Genomic DNA, 22,204 nt, shown 5'->3' with positions numbered 1-22,204 from the left:
AATCATTGTCATTAGATACCACTAGATACAAGCATCATCATTATATACTTTCCTGTACCATACGTTATGATTTGCTCTAGTGACCTAGGATAGTGTTAAGGCACAGCTGCATGGCAGTTCCTAGCCATCTCAAGTGCAATACCTTTAATGGAAAGTTTCCCATGTCTGCTATGCTCCTGTGGTGTAATGGTTAGAGTGTTGGACTAGGACAGGGAGGTTCTGGGTTCAAATCTCAGCTCCGCCACAAACCTCACTAGGGAACTATGTATTCTGCCTTAAGCTCCTTGGAGGAAAGATTGGATCTAAAACTAATCAAGTAAGGAAGAAAATGATGGAGTGTAGCAGAAATGGGAAACTGCCCTCCTTGTGCCTTGTTGAAGCTCAGTGTGTTAAAGTTCAGTGTTCTGTGAACATCTGTTCTATGGCAACTGATCCTAATGAACTGGGAATTACGCAGTGCACTGCTTTTCTTTTGGGTGGGGCATGTATGAGTGTGTGTGTCTCCCCACCTGCACTATACACTAGGCATGAGAGTTGTTAGGAGAGGCTTATTCCCCTCACAGTGACGGTTCCCATAGGGCTTTAACAGCTCACGCCTCTTCCCAGGGAATTCTGGGAATGGTAGCTCTGTGAAGGGAACAGGGATCTCCTAACAGCTCTTAACACCTTTAATAAATGGCAGTTCCTAGGATTTCCTGGGGAAAGCTATGACCGTTTAAAGTGGTATCATAGTGCTTTAAATTGAATTGAAAGCACTGTCCATATTTTTGGACTCTCCTTGAGGGGAGGTGGCCACAGGAGCCAACTCTTCAAAATTTGCCACACTGCCACCAAGGGGTTTATGAACCGAAACACTGTTGCAGAAGCTTTTCCTCATCTTTCAGCCTTCCATATTCCTGTTTCCCCCTTTCCCCATCAACAAAAGAGAAGAAGGAAGGAAAAGAAGGTGCAGCAGCAGCTATAGTCCATTCTCAGTGTTGACATATCACCCTGCCTGTCTTGCTCTCCCTTCATAGGAGCATGGGGAGCTGCCTTATACAGTCAGACCACCGGCCTATCATTGCACTCATTTGCATTTAAGAAATGTCATTTATAAAGCCCTGGGGTGTATCCGGGGTGTGTCATGGAAAGGAAGGATGTGCTTGTTTGTTTTGAAGTGGGGGGGTATATTACCTCATGGCCAGTTTCCCTCCCCCTCGACTTTCTGTTCTGCCCCACTGAAGGACAACTTGGCCCGAGGAACTTTAGCATTTGTGAGTATTTCAGAAAGAAGCACCAAAGCCTTATCAAATCTCAACTGGGTCAGACTGATCCCAGTGATAAAAAAAAAAAAAAAAAAAATATTGCTCATTTCTAACACTGTCTGAAATAATCCCGGATTTCGTTTAATCTCTCTTCTGCTGCTAAAAATAACAGGCAGCAGTAAATTCTTAGTTGGGGCATATTGCAAAACGAGTGTTTAATCTCCTACGGTGGGGGAAGGGTATCCTAACATATAGTCGCCTAGCTCAGCTTGGAAGTTGGATTCCCACAGCTTTCTTTAATACGACGCTACATACATGTGCTCTGAATATGTTGCATTTACACCCTAAGCATAATAATAATAATAATAATAATAATAATAATAATAATAATTTAACTTTTAGTTAATTCTTAATTCTGTTGCCTCCTGGCTTGTAAAGTCATGTGTTAGAGGCAGGGTTGCCAGATTAATCCTCTTATTAAGATCCATCCCTAAGTTGTCATGTACCTAGGCTGGCCTGAAATGAATGCATTTTCACCGTGGTGCAGGAAGGAGTTCAGCTGCCTTTTCACATTGTCTGTTTCTTGTTTATCTCTGTAGCTCAGTGGCCTGCTTTGCACACAGAAAAGCCTAAGTTCAGTCCCCTGCTTCTCCAAGTAGACTGAGAAAGACTCTTGCCTGAAATCGTGCAGAATCACTGTCAGTCAGGGAAGATGGACCGGTGATCTGTCTTGGTATAACATCACCTTCAGAGCTAAACAGTGAGCAGATGCAAACCTTCCTATACTGACATGGCTCAAACTCTGTCACTTTTGAACATCTCTTTTTATTTTGTGAACCACCCTGAGATCTTGTGATGAAGGCCAGTATAGAAAATTATTATTATTATTATTATTATTATTATTAAGCTCAGTTTAAACACAACAACAGCTTGCATTTTGCAGAAACCTCCCACACCCCACCCTAAAGTAAAAAAAATAAATACCAACACTCTGCAACATTCATTGCCTTTGAAATTTTTGATCTAGCACTAAAAATAACAGGCGCAGTAAAATCTTTGACGATGACACACATGTTACAAGAACTGGTGATAAAAATGACAATCCCCTACCTCAGCACCAAAGAAAGAACAAGGAAGGAAACAACCTATTCCACAAAATGCTTACTTAGTCAAATACATAGGGTTTTTTTTCTGATGGGATCTCGTGGCACCCTTGCCTGCAGAATGCAACATTCCTTCCTCATTTTTTTTGGGTGTCTTACTGCTTACAGACTTGCATTTTAAGATCATGGTACAAACAGCAAACAAAAACTTTCTTCCTTTTTTTCTCTAGCTAATGAGTGTTTTAGCTCAGCCATATTTTCTCGCAGGTCAGCTGTAGCTTCTGTCCTTGCTGAGGCCGGATTCTGCAATTTGTTATCCTTTTCTCCCCCTCCCTCCTGTTCTCTTGCTAGTTTGGTCATATTTTCTAAAACTACACCGTTTCTCAGACATAAGTGCTCTGTACTTAATCTCTTGTCCTCAAAGGGCATTTCATAATCTCCTGTTGTCTACCGCCATATTTTTATTGGAGTCAGGGAATCAAAATGCCTCTGATAATAGAGACTCCTATTACATCATCAAAACTTGCATAAATTCAGGAACCTTGAGGAGAAGAAGAGGAGGAGGAGGAGGAGGAGGAGGAGGAGGAGGAGGAGGAGGAGGAGGAGTTTGGATTTGATATCCCGCTTTATCACTACCCGAAGGAGTCTCAAAGCGGCTAACATTCTCCTTTCCCTTTCTCCCCCACAACAAACACTCTGTTGAGAGCCATGTCTCCTAAAACAAGCCGGTGGGACTGTCATTGGGTGTCCCTTTGTTATACAACAGTAAAATCTCCGATAGGCAAAATGCACTTACACAGAACAAATGCCTCTGTTTTGCTTCCTTTCACTTACAATGATCACATAAATAAATAGCATCTGCCCGACTGAAAGGCTTTTGAGGTTGTTGCTGGGGTTTTTTGTACCACGTTTTCCACACACAACAACTGTGCTCAACATGGCTTGCAACAAAGAGGGCAGCAATGCCTCTCCAAATCAACTATCTCAGGAACAATTTCATAATAACCAGAATAATAAAACAGCAACATAATAGCAAATACAGTGGTACCTCGGGTTACATACGCTTCAGGTTACAGACTCCGCTAACCCAGAAATATTACCTTGGGTTAAGAACTTTGCTTCAGGATAAGAACAGAAATTGTGTGGCGGCGGCGCAGTGGCAGGGGGAGGCCCCATTAGCTAAAGTGGTGCTTCAGGTTAAGAACAGTTTCAGGTTAAGAACAAACCTCCGGAACGAATTAAGTACTTAACCCGAGGTACCGCTATATACCAAAAGGGGGAGGGGAAGCAGCATATCAATGCAACAACATAACATTAACAGAATTACACCTCCTGGAAATAACAAGGGAGGTTGAACAGTTTCACCTTGGCTCTAGAGATACCCCTTCGAAGATGTTGCTCTCAGTCCTTCTCCTGCAGGAAGGCGGGAGCTGAAAACCTTCCTGTGGTGGTTCTCACATGTCGGGAGACTTTCTTGCAGGGTTGGTGACTGCTGACTTGGATAGGATTCCCATACCTTCCAGAGTGCTGAAGGTGCAACTTCTCCTCTGGCACCAAGACTACAAAAAAAAGAGCAACCCTTAAACCTATTAAATCTCTCTGGGCCATTTAGTAGCTGTGAAAGACTACTTTTAGGACTGATCTTGAAAGCTCCATTGGAAAAAAACACTGATTTATCGATTGCTGGACACTGTTGTGACAATGGTCCATACACCTCTAAAGCTGGCATATCGTGAGGCTGGTCTGGCAAGAGTAAGATGATGAGAACTGCCTAGTGACCAAGGAAGCAAGAAGCCCCAAGGAGCCATACAGTCTGCAGCTGCTTAATTCCCACCAGAATAACTTGATGATGTAACTGCCCCACTACCTTTAACTGCAAGAGACATAAGCCTGCAAGGTGCTGCCCAGAAACAGCCTGCTTCAGCTGCCACTAGGTAACACTGTGGGGTCCTGTCCACTTCTACTTAGCAGAACCTGCCTCTTTACTACAAGCCACCTGGGGCAGGCAGACACCCCTAGAAGTCTCAGACTGCGAAGGCTCGGGCTCTTGGAAGGCCATGAATGTATTTAAAGACAATAATTTATATACCACTTAATACCACAGTTTCTAAGTAGTGAGCAATAGGGAATTCAGGAGGGATGTTGAAGGATGCAGGATGCACACCTGCATGCTGCAGGAACAGGCAAGACAAGGTTAATTTGCTCTTTCTAAACGGCCTCGGTCCTGTATACCTGAAGGAGCGTCTCCACCCCCATCGTTCAGCCCGAACACTGAGATCCAGTGCCGAGGGCCTTCTGGCGGTTCCCTCATTGTGAGAAGTGAGGTTATAGGGAACCAGACAGAGGGCCTTCTCGGTAGTGGCACCCACCCTGTGGAACACCCTCCCTTCAGATGTGAAGGAAATAAGCAGCTATCCTATCTTTAAAAGACATCTGAAGGCAGCCCTGTTCAGGGAAGTTTTGAATATTTAATGCTGTATTGTTTTTAACACTTGATTGGGAGCCGCCCAGAGTGGCTGGGGAGACTCAGCCAGATGGGTGGGGTATAAATAATAAATTATTATTATTATTCTTTCTTTCTTTCTTTCTTTCTTTCTTTCTTTCTTTCTTTCTTTCTTTCTTTTAGCAATGCAGATTCCATAGACAAACCATGCAATGCATATGAACCCCAGAACATGTCTTGTTCATAGCAAACGTCCACACTGCAGCACAAAATCTGCCTTGCGACTGAATTGACAGAGCTTACTATCTATGTTTCTCCTGAGAGAAATGCTGGTCCTCAGGGGGATAGCATACTCCTTCGCCTCCACCAAATTTCCCTTTCTCCCCCCACCGCCCGGGCCTACGCTTCATAGAGCTTTCCTGTAAACACAATGTCTAGGTACTTCCTCTTCCCCCAAACATCCTCAGTGAGTGAGAGAGGCTGACAAACACCATGACAGTGCAGTAGTGCCAAGAGCCTGGGTGAAAGTTGGCCTGTAGGTACTTTTGGCACAGTATATCTGTATCTCTTGTCTCTAGTGGCAACCATTTCTCCTCAGAGGGAGAAAAACAGGGCAGAACTAGACTTTATGAGAGTTGGGGGACAGCTGAACTCACCTCTCCGCCCTCCACCACCACTTTCTCGTAACATTCAGTTAAACACAACTAGTGGCATGACAACATTGCGCTGCTGCGTTGCCTAGCTCCCAGTGCCAACAGTCAGCAACGGGAGGAGAGGCACTCACTGTATGATGCGTATCGCTCAGACATTTCGACACCTCCTTTGGCTGCCAGCTTGTTTCTTGGCCCAAGTCAAGATAACAGTGCTAAGCAGTTTGGGTCCAGGAACCTCAAGGGACTGCTTTGCCTACACTCCAGTCTACATCTGAGTCTTTCCTATCTGTTCCCCCATCTTCAGAAGCAAGGCACTTCCTCACAGTTTCAGTGCCACAGTAATAGAATTTCCTCTCAGAGGAGGCTCATCCAGAAGACTCCCTGCCTATCTCTCAACAGGCAGAGAAAGCCTGGCTCTTGAAGAAAGCCCTTTGTGTTATTCTACTACAGCACTGCAGTTTTAATGTACGGTATTTTTTTCTGCTACTTTTGTGTGTTTTATGTGGCTTTATTATCGCATAAGGTTTTATTCTCTTCTGAGTTTGTTTGTAAGTCCCCTTAGGGGTATGGGTGGGGAAGAAGAAGAGGAAGAAGAAGAGTTTGGATTAGATATCCCGCTTTATCACTACCTGAAGGAGTCTCAAAGCGGCTAACATTCTCCTTTCCCTTCCTCCCCCACAACAAACACTCTGTGAGGTGAGTGGGGCTGAGAGACTTCAAAGAAGTGTGACTGGCCCAAGGTCACCCAGCAGCTGCATGTGGAGGAGCAGAGACGCGAACCCGGTTCCCCAGATTACAAGTCTATCGCTCTTAACCACTACACCAACTTTGGCCCTCCAGGTGTTACTGAATTACAGCTCCAAGCACCCTTGACTATGGACCTTGCTGGCTGGGGCTGTTGGGAGTTGTAGTTCAGCAACATCTGGTGCACCACAGCTTCACTCTCTGCCCTAGGGGAACTTTTGGGGCTAAATGTTCAAGTATGACATGCAGCTAATAGATATGTAAATAACAACAGCTCTTTGTTTCTCATAATGTATTGTTCTTTGCTTATAAGCAGTAACATATGAGAGCCAGTGTGGTGTAGCAATTAAGAGCTGGAGATCAGGGTTCAAATCCCCCATGAAGCTTGCTGGGTGAGCTTGGACAAGTCACTGAGTCTCGGCTTAACCTCCCTCCAGGGTTGTTGTGGAGACTGAATGAGAACAGGGAGAGCTACATATGGACTAAAATGGCGTGTGTCTAGCTGGCCATCCCATCATCTGATTAGAAAGGATCATCAGGTGAGGAAAGGCCAATTTCCAAAATCCAGCTCTCCTGGGGAGCAGGGAAGGCTTGATTTTTTAAAAAAGGTGTGGCAGGCCAGAGATTTCCTATGGCTGTCTCAGTAAAAGGGCTGTGGTCAGTGTTGACTTGGGTACCAAACACTTTTCAATAACCTCCTATACAAAATTAAAATACCACTCGAATATGTATTTGCACTCTACGGTCTTTTCTAAAAGGCCTTTGGCTCCTTGTTTTGCATATATTACTAATTTGAATATGTTTAGGGGCTTTTTTTAGGATTATGCCTGTTAACTGCCTTAAGTCTCTTTATAAAAATAAGTGGGAGAGAACTTTTTTAAAAATCAATAAAATAAACCAAGGACTTCCTGACTCACAGCTCATATGCTTAATTATTACTTGATCCCAGATTTCTGCTGCTGGTATTAATAATATTTTTTTTTAAAAAAGCCACACAGTACATTGTTGTAAACAGAGCAAAGCATTAGCCTCTTAGAGAATCCACACTGCGCAGGCTGGATCCTGCCCCTTCCCTCACTCTGTACAAATGCACTTGAGTGCTTTGATTTTCTACTTCTGTCCTCAACACATATTCAAGTGCTGGCTTTCTAAACCATCACAGACACTGGATGATTTTGAAAACATCTTTGGCAGTTACATTGTGTGGTTTGCCATCACTTCTGGATCAGTGACCATGACTTCTGTTTTCTCTCCTGCCAGCAAACCCACTACCCATCTAAACCCACCACTCCATCTCTCACTGCACCTTGCAGTCAAGCCCTCAAACCGCCTAGTTTTTCATGTGGTCAGCGTTGCGTCTTCCTTATGCTTCTGAGGCTTTCGTTCCTTTCCATGCGCTGCACTAGGGCATGTTGCCTGTCAAGGCATGGCGCATTAAGCTGGCTGTAAACGAGTAGGATAACTGTTTCTGAAAGCTTTTTCAAAACCTGAACCCTGGATAACTTTCCACCAATGAAGCCATGTGTGCCCCACCCACAGTACGCAGGCACACACTTACTTATTTTGTATATTTTAGAACATCTAGACTGACTTTCTGTCACACAGCACTCAAGGCAGATTCCAAGTGGAAATTATACATAAACTCACAATCGGCCAGCTGAGAAATATTTAAGGTCCTCTTGTCATATTGCTCTTAACCAGTGCTTTTTTTCTGGGGGGGACGGGACACAGGGGGACGCAGACCCCTAAACATTTTGTGAATCTTTGTACTTTTGTCCATTTACTGTATTTATTTTTTCCAATCTGAACTATAAAATTTTGATTTTCTTGAGTCAAAATGAGAGTACTTCTAAACATTTTTTTAGAAAAAAAGAACTGCTCTTAACACAGAAAACCTTACCTCCTTAAGCTCCGAATATAAACGCAAGAATTGTTTCTCTCTTTTTTTGAATCAGGAAAGAACTGCGGCAATTCTCATTTAAGGAAATCAATGTTAAAGAAAAATAAACTTAAAATATTTGCAGTATGTGACATTATCTTGTCCTTTGGGATAAATCCAGCCAGCTGCCTTTTTTCCTGCCATGAGGTATATTTTATTCTGCACCAAATTTTTGTCCATTCAGTTTTGGTGTTGAGAAAAAGTAGACCTTTCAGATTGTTTTATTTGGGGGGGGGGTGTAATTATTAACAACGCTTGCTTTTTATAGGTTGTTCTTAGCTTCTCTATCTGCCCCACACTCCTGCTCCAGCACAATTCCCTGTCTTTTTCTTCAACAAATTCATCCCAGCAAATCAGGATTCATACAGTGAATGTGATGCCTTGGAACACTATGTAGCTTGTCAGATGTGGAGGATCTGCTGACGTCACTGAGGACAGTTGCTATCAGGAATAGTTCATCAGCTGTCCTTGCCTCCTATCTTAATGCAAGCTCTGTTAAGACTAGAGCTGGAGGTTAAATTAGATTTGGTTCACATTTAAAGGCAAACTTGCAGAATTTACACTTACTGGAAGACAATGCACACGGAAACAGAATTGTCCTTTGAAATCCGCACTTCTCTGAATTTTGTAATGTGGTTTTCCAGCCAGATAATGTATACATATGCATATACTAGTGCAAAGTGTGTGCTTGTATAAATTCATATACAGCTGAAGGCAATATACAAAACTGCATTATATATGGAGAAATTAATCGCAAAAAAAGGTAATTGGGCAAAAGTGTGTACAAAAATTAGGAGAAATATGCACTCAAACAAATTTTCAGGAGCGCGTTAAAAAAAAAAAAGACTGGGAAAATGGAAAACGGAGCAAAACCAAAATTGACCCATTCCTATGTGAGACCACTTGGACTTTGCTGCCCCCTTTGGCTCTAGCCTCCAAGTAGTCACAGTAAAAGAAAACAGGAAGAAGCTGCTTCAAGATTGGTCCAGAGCCCATACAGTATTCAAATCTCTTGGGGTGTACCTTGATTGAATCTGTTTGCTCCTGCTTCTAATACCTTTGCCCCGCTCTATCTTGATTCTCGAAAATCCAGTCTGCTCTGTTTACTTGCATGCCTTTAGCTTTACCCGACAGAGCAATTTTCCAGCTTGCCCCTGAACCTGTTCACAAACACACATGCACACCTGCCCAGGTGCAAGCAATCTTGCACTTAGGTGATGTCTTGTGATTGACAGTTTCCGAAGCTTTAACTTTCTTGCTCATTTATTTGTATTCATTTGGAGCACTGCCAAATGACATGACTCAAAAATCATCCAGTCATCTTAGGATGGGAGACAGTCAGCAATTTTATCTTAGTACTACATTCAGGTACCTTGTGGTATAGCCACTCTGTCAACCATTTTATTTATTTCCTCGCTAAAGTTCAACATTTAATTTCTAACACAGGTTACTTACAGCAATAAAACGTACAACATTTAAAATGACAAGTTGAAAGATACAAATTTTTTAGAGCCATGAATTAGTAGACATATATGTCAGTGACTTTGAAAGTGCCAACTTTTTCATATTTATAGATATATTATTGAAATGTTAAAAAATGAACTGAAGAAAGAGAAGGGAACTAAGAACTACATATAATGAATCAAAGATACTTAACAAGACATGTTCAGACACCTTAGTGCACATCTCTTTTATTGCATTACATTAATCAAATTCTGCGGAAGACATCCATCTCAGAAAAGTGTCACCAGGATATGCTAGGAAAAAAACATTTTTGGGAGGTTGGGGGAGACTGGCCTATCAGCTACATTGTCTTAAATGATTGTCAGCACCACATTACCCAGAAATTAAGACGAAGTACGTCAAGTGCCTCAGAAGACCACCCTGAAGCTAACATTCTGTGGGAAAACATAATTTAATTGGAGCAAGATAATGTGACCTCGGTTATTTTACTCACAGAGAAAGTATGGTTTGGGGTGTTTCCATCTCACTCCTCCTTGGTATATGGCGTTAGTGAGAAATGTGCATAGCTCAATCCATAGAGCTACTTTCAAGAATAATTTTTTTTATTATTATTAACCGACCAATCACATCAAATCAAACCAAATTACATAAATTCCAAATTACACAGCCGAATGTTAAATTTTTGTTGGGGGTACCCATATTTCAAGTTCCGAAGGGGATCCAATCAACTTCTTGCTTCTTACTGCTGTTTTAATGTCCACAAATCTAACCTTATGATGTTCACAGTACTATCCAGTCCTTTCTTATTGTTTTTCCACATCTCTTGTTGTTATTTTCATATATTTTTCCTTTCTCTTTGTGACCTCTGATAGTCTCCACAAGCTGGTTAGAACAGTTTGTAATCCTGCGTGGATATTTTTTTTTTTATCCAGTAGCCATATCCAGACGTTTTCCATATAACATCACTTCCATACATCAAAACAGTCTTAACGTCATTAATCTTCACCAATCTGCCTCCTTTCTCAAAACCTCTGAGGAGATTCACCAGGAATGCAGTCTGAAAACAAGTCTGTTCCTCCTCCTGGCTATACAGTGGTGCCTCGCAAGACGAAATTAATTCGTTCTGCGAGTTTTTTTGTCTTGCGAATTTTTTGTCTTGCGAAGCACGGTTTCCCATAGGAATGCACTGAATATCAATTAATGCGTTCCTATGGTCAAAAAAAGTCCAAACAAAGCCAAATTTGGTACAAAAAGAGTTTATTAAGTGCTCTTTAAAGTCACACATACTGTAAAGAGCATTTCAAAAATTGAAGGAACAATAATTTAAGTTTCTAAACATGACAGAAAAGCATTTAAAAATCACCAAAGTGTACTGTACATACATTTTCTAAGACTCTGGGGGACAACTTGAAGAAGGTTCCTCTTCCACTCTTTGCTTCTTGCTGAAGAACCTGTCCATGGTCTGCTGCTTCATCCGCCTTTTCAGCACCTCCCTGAAAGACGACATGACCCTCGTATCAAAAGTGTTCGCAAGGTCACGTGTCAGGTCCTTGTCAGGGTGGTGCCGCTGTGCAAAAGCCTGCACATCTTTCCACTTCTGGCAAATGTCCCTCAGTTCTTTGGAGGACAGCTGTTCCTCAGTTGCTTCCTCCTCTTCCAGCGAGGCCTGCTCCTGTGCAGCCTCTGCCTGCAGTTCGACCAGCTCCTGGGTGGTCAGCTCGTGGTCATGCTCCTCCACCAGCTCGCTGACGTCCTCCTCTGTGACCTCCAGGCCCATGGTCCTCCCCAAGGAAACAATGTCCTGCACCACTGTTGACTCTGGTGCATCAGAGTCACTTGGTGCCACACAGTCCGGCCACAGGCTGCGCCAAGCGCAATTCAAATTTCTCTGGCTGAACCCATCCCAGACCGTGGTGATCATCTTCAAGCAGGTGACGATGTCAAAGTGGTCCTTCCAGAATTCCCGCAGGGTGATGTTGGTGCAATCAGTCACCTCGAAGCATCGCCTGAAAAGCTCCTTGGTGTAGAGTTTTTTGAAATTGGCGATGAGCGGCTGATCCATCGGCTGGAGCAGTGGCGTGGTGTTAGGCGGCAGGAACATGATGTTGATGAAGCTGAACTCCTCCAACAAGTCCTCCTCAAGGCCTTTAGGATGAGCAGGAGCATTGTCCATCAGAAGCAAAGCCTTCAGCGGCAGGTCGTTGTCCAGCAAGATTGACCCAGTCCACAAACAGCACACGTGTGACCCATGCCTTACTGTTGGATCGCCACATGACACTCAGCTGCTCCTTGTCGACCTTGTGTTTCTTGAAGGCCTGTGGGTTCTCTGAGTGGTACACCAGCAGGGGCTTGATCTTCAGGTTGACGCTTGCGTTGGCACAGAAGAGCAGGGTCAGACGGTCCTTCATGGGCTTGTGGCTTGCGTGCTATGAGTTGCTCCTCGAAGTCAAGTCGCAACTGCACCTCTTCAAGCAATGCACCCTGGGTATTAACGGTTTTAAGAAAAAGGAAACAAACTTGCAAGACGTTTTCGTCTTGCGAAGCAAGCCCATAGGGAAATTCGTCTTGCGAAGCAACTCAAAAAACGAAAAACTCTTTTGTCTTGCGAGTTTTTCGTCTTGCGAGGCATTCATCTTGCGAGGCACCACTGTAAATCCTTTGGCAAGATGGTGACTCCGAATTAATTGCTTCGCCATTCCAAAAGCTCTTATTGCTTCTCAATCTCCATAAAGGATACTTTTGGTTAAAGTTTATCTCCATACAGACCTTAATCATCCTGCTTGGGTCAGTTCAACCGACGATTCTAATGAGGAGGGGTTCTTGTAAATCACATAGAAGGAAAGTAAAAAAGGTTCCCCCCCCCCATTCAGTCCGGTTGTCAACATACCCAGCCTTTGGTGTATCTTCATCGTAAAATATTCCTGTTTCTCCAACACATCGTCTTCTTTCGCAGAGGTCACTTAAATTAGCAGACTTCACTCCCCTTCTTCACTTGAAATATGTGCATTTGCTTCTTTTGTAATTAATTATTCCAAATTGCTGCAGCTAGTGCGCGATCAGAGACAGCGTCCAGGAGAGCCGAGGTCCACACGGGGGCATTCTGCCTAGGGCCCTCACCCCCTTGTTTCAAATTAGGGGGTGATTTATGGGCACAGCAGGCAAGGGCAGTGTTCCCCATTTCCTTGGGGCAACAAGGGAGGCTGCCTACTCCCATAACAGCCTCTTAATTACCCCATGTGGGTCGGAGAGATGTGGTATTGTCGGCCATCTTCTAATGCGCCCCTAGTGCCCCCCCCATAGAGCTACTTTCAAAAGTAATCCTTCTCACACAGGGCTCGTGTGAAGGGTCAGCAGGGCTGGTCATCTGCCAAAGGCCAAAACCCCAACAGAGAGCCCAGCATCAAGAGCCCCCTGGACCTGTTGCAATGAACAGTAGACTCACTAAGGGATGGTTCCCATGGAGTATGTATTGACAGTCCTCCAACAGCTAGAAGGAACGTGGATCTCACATGGAAAAAAATAATAATTCAGTTTTAATTCTCACCCATTTGTAGATTTCTTACATATTTAGGTACCAGGAGTTAACATTATTTGCTTCTGTCAAGGCATGATATGGTACAATCTTATCACTATTTACTAAAGTATTCTTCTTTGGAGTGGTAGCAATTCAACTTGGGAAAATAATGAGAAAGTATTGAACTACATGAGGGAGTCCAAGGTACTCCATACTGTCTGGACATAAGACATTGTCTGCACATAAAGAACCATGTAGGTATTTAAAAAAAGCAGTGCAGAGGCACAGCTGAAAGTCATGATATATCACTTTGGAGATACAAAAACACTTGGAGGTTCTCTAATCACATGCACTTCAATTGTAAGGATTTTTGCAAAGTTACATAAAGTTCTTAAGCATTAGGGGAAAGTGCTATGCGAACGTTAAGTAGTCAAAAAAGTTCACGCTTATTTGGAATATTTCTCACAGTAGTCCTGTAAATTAAGCCGTTATGGTGGACTCTGTACTATAGATGAGGGAATGAAGTTGAAAGGCACTTGCATTCCACTGAGTTAATGGTTGGGGTCAATTTTAAACAAGACTATTGCCACACTTCCTCTTAACATAGAGACATAGCATTGTTAATGACAGGCAGGGGAAGGTGACAGTATGGAGTGGAGAACGTTCTTCAAGCTAAGAGTCACATTCTCTTCTGAGAAACCTTCAAGGACCACAACATGCCAATGTTGCATTGGACCAGACCAGAGGCAAAAGTAGTTGGAGCATTGGGCATATGTCTGAACCACTGACTCGTTTCTACACACACTTCACTCTATGCTCCACCCACACAAGCTGGAAGCATCATCAGAGTTCAGGGACACATTCCTATGAGGCAAAACCATTCAAGAAGGGTGGAAAGCAGAAGTAATGAAGGGTGTATCTTGGGAAGGGGAGTGGTGGAAGGAAAATCTCAAGGATCGGGTAGAGTCTGAGGTTTCCCACCCCTGAAGTAGAGGCTCATAATCAACTTCATCACACACACTTCTGAGATTGTATCCATACTGGCAACTTCCAGAAATGTTGTATAATAGCACACACCTTCTCAGAATTGGAAGAAACCAAGGAGACTCAAATTCTGTATATGAAATAATGTCTGTGTGATAATGCAAGCTTCCTTGGAGGCTCCTTTTCTTGTTATTTGTTCCATCTCATGTCAGCCTGGATATCCTGGCATGCCTTCTGACCACCTTTGCTACCACAGCGATGCTGGAGAATGATTAAGGGGAAATTTGATTAACAACCATTATTTTTACATGATTCTACACATCGTTCCCCCTTCCCTTTCTGTTGTTTCATGTGTGATAATGTGAGCTTCCTCAGAGGTATGTTTTCATCTAATCAGAACTCCCCACACATCAAGGGAACGTATCCCATGTGGTCTAACAACCAAAAAGGGGAGAGAATGAAGTGCTTCATTAAAAACCGTGGAATTAACCTGCTGCATGTTAAATCTTGGGTTGCAACAAAAGTCCCGGAAAAGGTGAAAATTAAAAGATGCCACCTAAAGAGCTCTGCAAAATCAGAAATAATTTAATTCTTTACCGAGAGCTCTCTAAAACAAGCCAAGACTAAGTGAGAAGAGCAGGATGCCATTCCAAAATTATCAGACAAAAAGAAAAGAAGATGTATGGCTGAACTTCATTCATAAATGGTATATCCTTCCTGTCATTCACACCTTCAAGTGCACAAAGTGAACAACTGTAGCGACTAGGTCCAATGCATCAGCTCTTTGATACACATCTGTTTTAAAAGAGGTCACATGGAAGAGGGTTTGGCAGGGATGGGTACAGTGGTACCTCAGGTTAAGTACTTAATTCATTCCGGAGGTCCGTTATTAACCTGAAACTGTTCTTAACCTGAAGCACCACTTTAGTTAATGGGGCCTCCTGCTGCTGCCGTGCCGCCGGAGCACAATTTCTGTTCTCATCCTGAAGCAAAGTTCTTAACCTGAAGCACTTTTTCTGGGCTAGAGGAGTCTGTAACCTGAAGCGTATGTAACCTGAAGTGTATGTAACCTGAGGTACCACTGTATATCGAAACCACAAACATTCGCCACTTCCAAAAAGAATCCAGAGAACTGTAGTTTGGCAAGGGTGCAGAGAATTACAACACAGAAAGTTGCCTTAGCACATAGAGACTAAGGGTGTAGTGGTAAGCTTTGAAGTGTGGGAGTCGTCCCCCAGAGTCATGCCCCAAGGCAGGTATGCTGATCCATTATTACACATGCATATACCTATCTACCAAAGAGCAGCAGTATACAGAAAAGTATTTGTATTAGCCTGGATGCAATCCAATACATACATTCTGTGGGTTAAGCTCCATTGAGCTCAGTGGTGCTTACTTCCAGTTGTATAGGTTTAACTTGGAAAACACGAAAGATTTTCAGTCAGATGAAATAAAAACAGTCTTGCAAGGAAGCGTTATCATTTAAACTGCTAGAATGAAGTAAGAACGCCATCAAACAAAAGGAAAGAAGTATCCAGCCTCTGCTTATTTTTCTTCTTCTATGACTCCCTCTATGTTCTCACAAACAAATGTGAAAGCCTCATTATCACCTCAGTTGCTTGCCAGAACAAGGAGTGTTCATCAATTATACTCTGGCAGATGATGTCATCACTCCTGCTCTGATAAAAGTCCCATGATTCAGCCATCTAAGATAACTCTGCTGTGCCTCATTACTAGCCCTTCTCCCCCTGCCCACTGACCCCTTTTCCTCTTCACAGTGGGTTGCAGTTTTGTTTCCTGCTCCTTCAAGAGAGGGGCAGCTTCATCAAGATGGCTGCATGAAGGTGTGCAAAAGAAGGACTCTGAAACAGCAGACTCCCTGCCCAACCTATGCTAATGGGTGTCAAAAGTCTATAGAGCTATAGGTGCAAAGGACACTCTACTCATAATCAGGAATGATTATGGCAGGAAAGGACTGATGCGTGTCCTGCACTGCTGCCACCTTAGCTTGGGTCTCAGATGTGTGAAGCAAGGGTCTACAGGATCTGTTATCCCATGGGTAGGCAAACTAAGGCCTGGGGACTGGATCTGGCCCAATTGCCTTCTAAATCTGGTCCAGGAATCAGCATGGTTTTACATGAGTAGAACGTGCCTATCTCTGGGTTATTTGTGGGGCATAGGAATTCACTCATTGTTGTTTTTTCAAAATATAGTCCTGCCCCACACAAGGTATGAGGGACAGTGGACCAGCTTTCTGCTGAAAAAGTTTGCTGACCCTTGCATTATCCCCTCTATCTTATCTCTCTTCTGCCTTCAATTTTCTCTTCCTCTGCATCGCTATGGAACCTTTGGGCTGGTCCTCCTTTGCCAGTGGCTGGCTGATGATGATTTGGCCACATACTTGACAGAAACCCCGTCTCCTCTCCATTCCCCACCCCCCAAACAGGAGAGGATGTAGCTCAGGCATAGGCAGACTTGGCCCTCCAGATGTTTTCAGACTACAACTCCCATCATCCCCAGCTAACAGGACCAGTGTTCAGGGATGATGGGAATTGTAATCCCAAAACATCTGGCGGGCCAAGTTTGCCTATGCCTGATGTAGCTGCATTGCTACAGAAACAGAGACCCCCTGTATTCCTGCCCTCCCTCTCAGCCCACCTCAACTTTAGCTCCTATACATCATTGTTCCAGCAGGCATCCACGTTCATCGTGGTGTGTGGCCTTTTGCCTGGCGGTCTTCTGAGTTCAGATTGCTATTGTCAGACCCGCCCCCTGTTGCAAACATTCTACACACATTCTAATAAATATGCACAAGTCAAAGGAAGAATCACGCTAGCATAAGGCACTTTGTCTCCTAGCTGTACATGCTCTTAGTTACATCAGCGAAGAGCAAGAGGCTGGAGGAAAAGCCTTCGTAGGCTGGTTAAGAGCGTCCTAAAGTAGGAGATGAACTTTATCTGTCTGTTTTGTTGGATCAAACCTCATGGACAGAACCATCCTTTTACTAAAGGAAAACATACTTTAAAATGATATTCCTGTCAGAGTCACTGTCATCGTGAGAGGCAGAGTATATTAAGGAGGGGGAACATTTCTGCTACAAGACTACATTTCAAAAGTATTACGTGGGAAATTCCATATTCAAAAGAATCCACATTAGTTCCTTTAACAGAGTTCTTAAAGCAGCTATTTGATTATACAGACAGTGCTATATGTATCTCTAATTAAATGAATTTACCTTAAATTGTCTGATTTCCAGTGGTTCTTAATGAAACTTGACTTTCCTCTGTCCTAATCTGCCTCCTGAGACTCAAAATGGCAGCCTTCTGTCAAATTATTACAATTTTAAAATCATATTTAGCGAATTCCCTCTGTAATTGGATGCAGTGGTTAGGACAGCTTTCGTAATTACGCTGCAGTTTTCCTTTAAGACACACATATGAAAATTCTTTCTCTTCAAGCCCTTGGCACACTTGGAGTTACTGTTCCCACTCACAGCTGTCACTACCGTGCAAACTTAATAAATTCCATCTATGCATGACTTACTTAGCTAACCTCCATCCACCAGAGATATTCACATCCTGCTCAGGCAAAAAGGGGGGGGGGGAGGAAAGAAAAAAGAGAGAAAGGACAACAGTAAACCTTCAAACAATGGATCTCGCATTACAGTTTCACATAATAGGCTCACAGCTTTGTTCCTCAACTCAATAAGCATTTGCCAAGCAAAGAAGGACTTCCCTTAATAGCTGTTGAGAACTGTATTCTGTACGGTTCAATCAGTTGTAAAAATGCAAACGATCACCATTAAGAAGTATAGCTTTCAGAAGGATAAGGATAATTTAAGATCTTAGCAAGAGAGGTCGACATGAGAGATACCCAGAGTGGGGTAGCTTGGGGGAAGGATGGGGACAAATGGATTCTGTTGAGCGCTGCAGCGTTCCCTTCATACACAGGAACTTGTGTGGGATGCGCCTCCATCTACTGAAATCTATAGGCCCTAGAGTACAGTTTGTGCAGGATGCAGTGCTGCATCCATCCCTGGACATAAGTGAGGCATGTCAGCGTGTATGTGCACATGACACATGATACTCCAGTGGGGTGGCAGAGCCTTGTAGACTACAAAGTAGAAGAGTTTGGATTTGAAGAGTTTGGATTTGATATCCCGCTTTATCACTACCCGAAGGAGTCTCAAAGCGGCTAACATTCTCCTTTCCCTTCCTCCCCCACAACAAACACTCTGTGAGCTGAGTAGGGCTGAGAGACTTCAAAGAAGCGTGACTAGCCCAAGGTCACCCAGCAGCTGCATGTGGAGGAGCGGAGACACCAACCCGGTTCCCCAGATTACGAGTCTACCACTCTTAACCACTACACCACACTGGCTCTACACTTTTGTAGATTACAAAAGACCATGCCTGCTCCAAGCCAGCCCACTTTGTCCCTGCCTGCCCACTCATTCTCAAGTTACATTCTAAGATCACATTAGGGTCAGGTATAATAAGAATAAGAATAAGAATAAGAATAAGAATAAGAATAAGAATAAGAATATATTTATACCCCACCCATGTGGCTGGGTTTCCCCAGCCACTCTGGGCGGCTTCCAACCGAATATTAAAAACACAATACATTAAAAACTTCCCTAAACAGGACTGCCTTCTGATGTCTTCTAAAAGTCAGGTGGTTGTTTATTTCCTTGACATCTGATGGTGGGGTGTTCCACAGAGGGGGGGGCGCCACCACTGAGAAGGCCCTCTGCCTGGTTCCCTGTAACCTCACTTCTCGCAGGGAGGGAACCGCCAAAAGGCCCTCAGCACTGGACCTCAGTGTCTGGGCTGAACGGTGGGGGTGGAGACACTCCTTCAGGATTCCCCTCCCCCCATCATCCAAACTGAGTAAGTTCCCTCACCTACCCTACACTGCTTCCATGGTGGGTGGTGGTGGTGGTTTGGCATTTGTCATGTAGGAATGGTGGACATTACTGAAATAGGAGGAGGACACCACTGTCAGCATCCACCTGAGGGCAGCAGGCTAGCTTAGGGAGCCTAGGACAGGCCCCATGACACATACAGCACAGCATCTACTGCCTGAGGCAGCCACTTCACTTTGCTTAATGGTAGGGCTGGCTGTGGACAATTCTCTATAACCAGGACTCTAATTGTTATGGAGGTGAATCTCTACTGGATAACAGAGTGAGCTACAAAACCCCAGCTGGATTTCTTTTCTCCCCCTCATGGCAGCTGACATATTGCTCTGAGGTCTATTCAGCCATGTGTCGAAAGTCCCTCCGTACCTAATGGTTTCCGTGAGAGCAGAGGGCAGTCATTAGCATGCTGAGCATTAGCATTCAGCATCTTGCCAGATTCAAAATAATATCCCGTATTAAACAAACACTCCTGGCTGCCAGGTAAAATGCACATCATCCTGCATCAGCCATCTTCACAAGGTTTCTGGAGGCGGAAAAACAAAGTAGACTTCACTTTGCATTAGAAAAGGAGCGCACTGAAGCCTTTGCTACGAGCAACAGTAAAAATGCAGGGTGCATCCATTTCCCTGAGAGCTTCCTGGCTGCGACTCCTGCTCCTGTGAAATTGCTGTATTCTATACTTCCTTGTCTTTACCACCCAGGAGGATAGAAAAATTGGGCTATAGTACAGGAAATGGGGAATTGCCTCCAGGGGAGAGTGTTGCAAACTGAATCCCTCTCTCAGGGTTTCTGAGCTGACTAGAGAAGGTGAAGAGGGCTTTGGAGAGATTTATTTGGGAAGGTCAGAAGGTCTCGTATGCTCAATTTGACCTCCTGAGCTGGATCCTCAACTGACAGCGTTGGAGCTGCCTTGATTTACACCAGCTAAAGATCGGGCCCATTATGTTTTAATGCCTTGTCATTGCCTGCAGCCCTCCCTTGGTTCTATTTGGGTTTTTCTTCTGTGTGTAGCAGGGAAAAATGATAATGGGATAAAGCCAGCACAAATTTTTGACCCCTCAAAAGGGCATAATTTTTAAAATATCACATGGATGTGGAAGGCTGGGGTGGGGGGCGAGTGTTTGCTCAGCAGCTGACTTTTCCATTTGAGTACTTTTGTAGGAAGCTCCAGCATACTCGGAAAGGAGCTATAGAAAACTATTAACAATTCCAACAGCTCTACCCTTTCCTTTACCTGCCTAAGGTGTCCCTAATGAGGGTTGAAATGAGTTGAACCAACTGTCATGCAATATACACATTATACATGCACACCCATGCAACTATGGCCATTTGTTGGCGTTACTGTCATATAGTGGCACACCTCACATTCCAAGAGAGAGATTTACATTAATAATAAGTATTTCAATATCTTAATAAAACAACTAAAAATGCCTTTGTTAACCATGTTGAAATATTCACTTTTTAAAAAAAAACAATCCTTGTTTTATGTTACGTGCATGTTTGTTGTACATCACCGTGGGAAGGGTGATTTATAAATATCCTGATTAAATAAGTAAAATAAGACTTCTTGCTGCAAGTGCATAGGTGCACTACAATAGCCATATCTGGTCTATATATATTGCTCATAGTGACATAATCCACAAGCATCATGCTATAAAGTATGGACTTCTTTGAACAGAATTCTTAAAAAAATGCATTCTGGCTTTCCTGATGAAGAAAGGAAAAGAAATTAATTGCACAGCAAGCCGTGAATGCAATTCTTATCATGAAGGTATATTTTATAACCGATCTTTCCTTAAGTTGCCATTTGTTATTGCATATTAATAACATTAAATTCCATTATATTCTCAATTTCCATTCGGAAAATGGATGTCATAAGAGCATCTATAAATTATTCACATCTTTACTAAATGAAGGGCCATCAAAAAATTGTCAGATGCAATCTATACTGTATATGACTTGTGACACAATTGACAATGTAACTAATATTTTTAATACTCTCTAGTTACTTCTTAATTAGGGGCGCTCAAATGTTTTACAGTACGTGTTCTAAGTTTAAAATGGAGAGATGGTCTTATGAATAACTTTTGGGCCAGTTCTCTAATCGCTTATGTGTTGTGACAAGCTCAAAGGTTTGGCCCTTTGGTGGTTCGAAGCTACCCAGTTCCAAATTCATAGTTTCAAAGTTGTATCCTTGTGTCCAAGTTCCATAGAGAAAGTCTGGGTAGAAGATAGCTTCAGATCTACCAGGAATGCTCTGGGTGATTCAAACTCCTCTCACTCTCTGTTGTTTAAAAACTGCAGCAACAAAAGGCTTTCCTCATCTAAATTAGGCTCCTGAAAGCAAGAAAGGTGGAAAGAAAACTCAGTGCGGATTTTTGCAAGTCGGCATTGTGAGCCCAGTTCTGGTATCAAAAACAAAATGCTGGGCTGAGTGTGTACTTCAGTGCAAGCTGTTCCTTAATTGCAAGTGCACGTCCAGGACTCTGAGCCACAATCTTGCACTTGGGTCAGGTTGATGGACCTTGGGTGTTCTAGTTTAAACAACAACAACAACAACAACAACAACAGGAAGAAAACATTCTTTGACCAGAATGAGGGTCATGTGATTTTACTGAAGGCCTAGAAACTGCTCCAGTGCAGACATCTTTCTTAGGCAACTTTTCTCACACTTCTATGAGAAGAGAAAATATGTTATATTGCACAATGTGACATTATGGGAATAGCTGTGTTTTGTCAAACACACACCAAGACTACTGTTGTGGGCTGGGCATGTATAGCAACAGGAAATGTTTACCAGAGATTCTAGGAGGGTTTTTGTTTTGTTTTGTTTTTTGTTACGGACATCTAAGCTGCAACCGGTCGCTCACAGAAAAACTAAGGGCCTGGTCTCGGACTGCCAAGAGGTTTTATCCATCTTTTCATAAAAGGAGGAGCCATCTGGGGAAAGATAAAGTACCAGCCCCTCCAACAGAGAAGAAGTTGGGCACAACTAAATGCAGGGTGGACATTTCTCCTGCCTAGAACTCTCCACAGTCTTTCATTTCTTCTTAAGCTCCACCTACATGAATATCTGTTTGATCAGGACAGTTTGCTCTGAGTTAGCTTCTTGGTTTTGGGTTCCTCATTCAGTCCTTCCTCCCTGGGCGGGGCAAGAGGAGAGCAAATGCCACGAAGGTGCACATGAACAGAAAACAT

At 43.3% G+C, this 22,204-nt stretch overlaps 1 protein-coding gene across 1 annotated transcript in view; it reads right to left on the bottom strand.

Moving 5' to 3' along the window:
• Nucleotides 1-22,204, bottom strand: part of LOC308479172 (uncharacterized protein) — a 128,644-nt gene that overhangs the window by 17,918 nt on the left and 88,522 nt on the right. The window lies entirely within an intron of this gene.

The sequence above is a fragment of the Podarcis pityusensis genome (genome assembly GCF_964106645.2).
Source record: "Podarcis pityusensis genome assembly, chromosome: 1".
Classification (NCBI taxonomy): domain Eukaryota; kingdom Metazoa; phylum Chordata; class Lepidosauria; order Squamata; family Lacertidae; genus Podarcis; species Podarcis pityusensis.
Note: the sequence above shows the minus strand (reverse complement) of the source record. Positions and strands in the feature narration are given on the sequence as shown.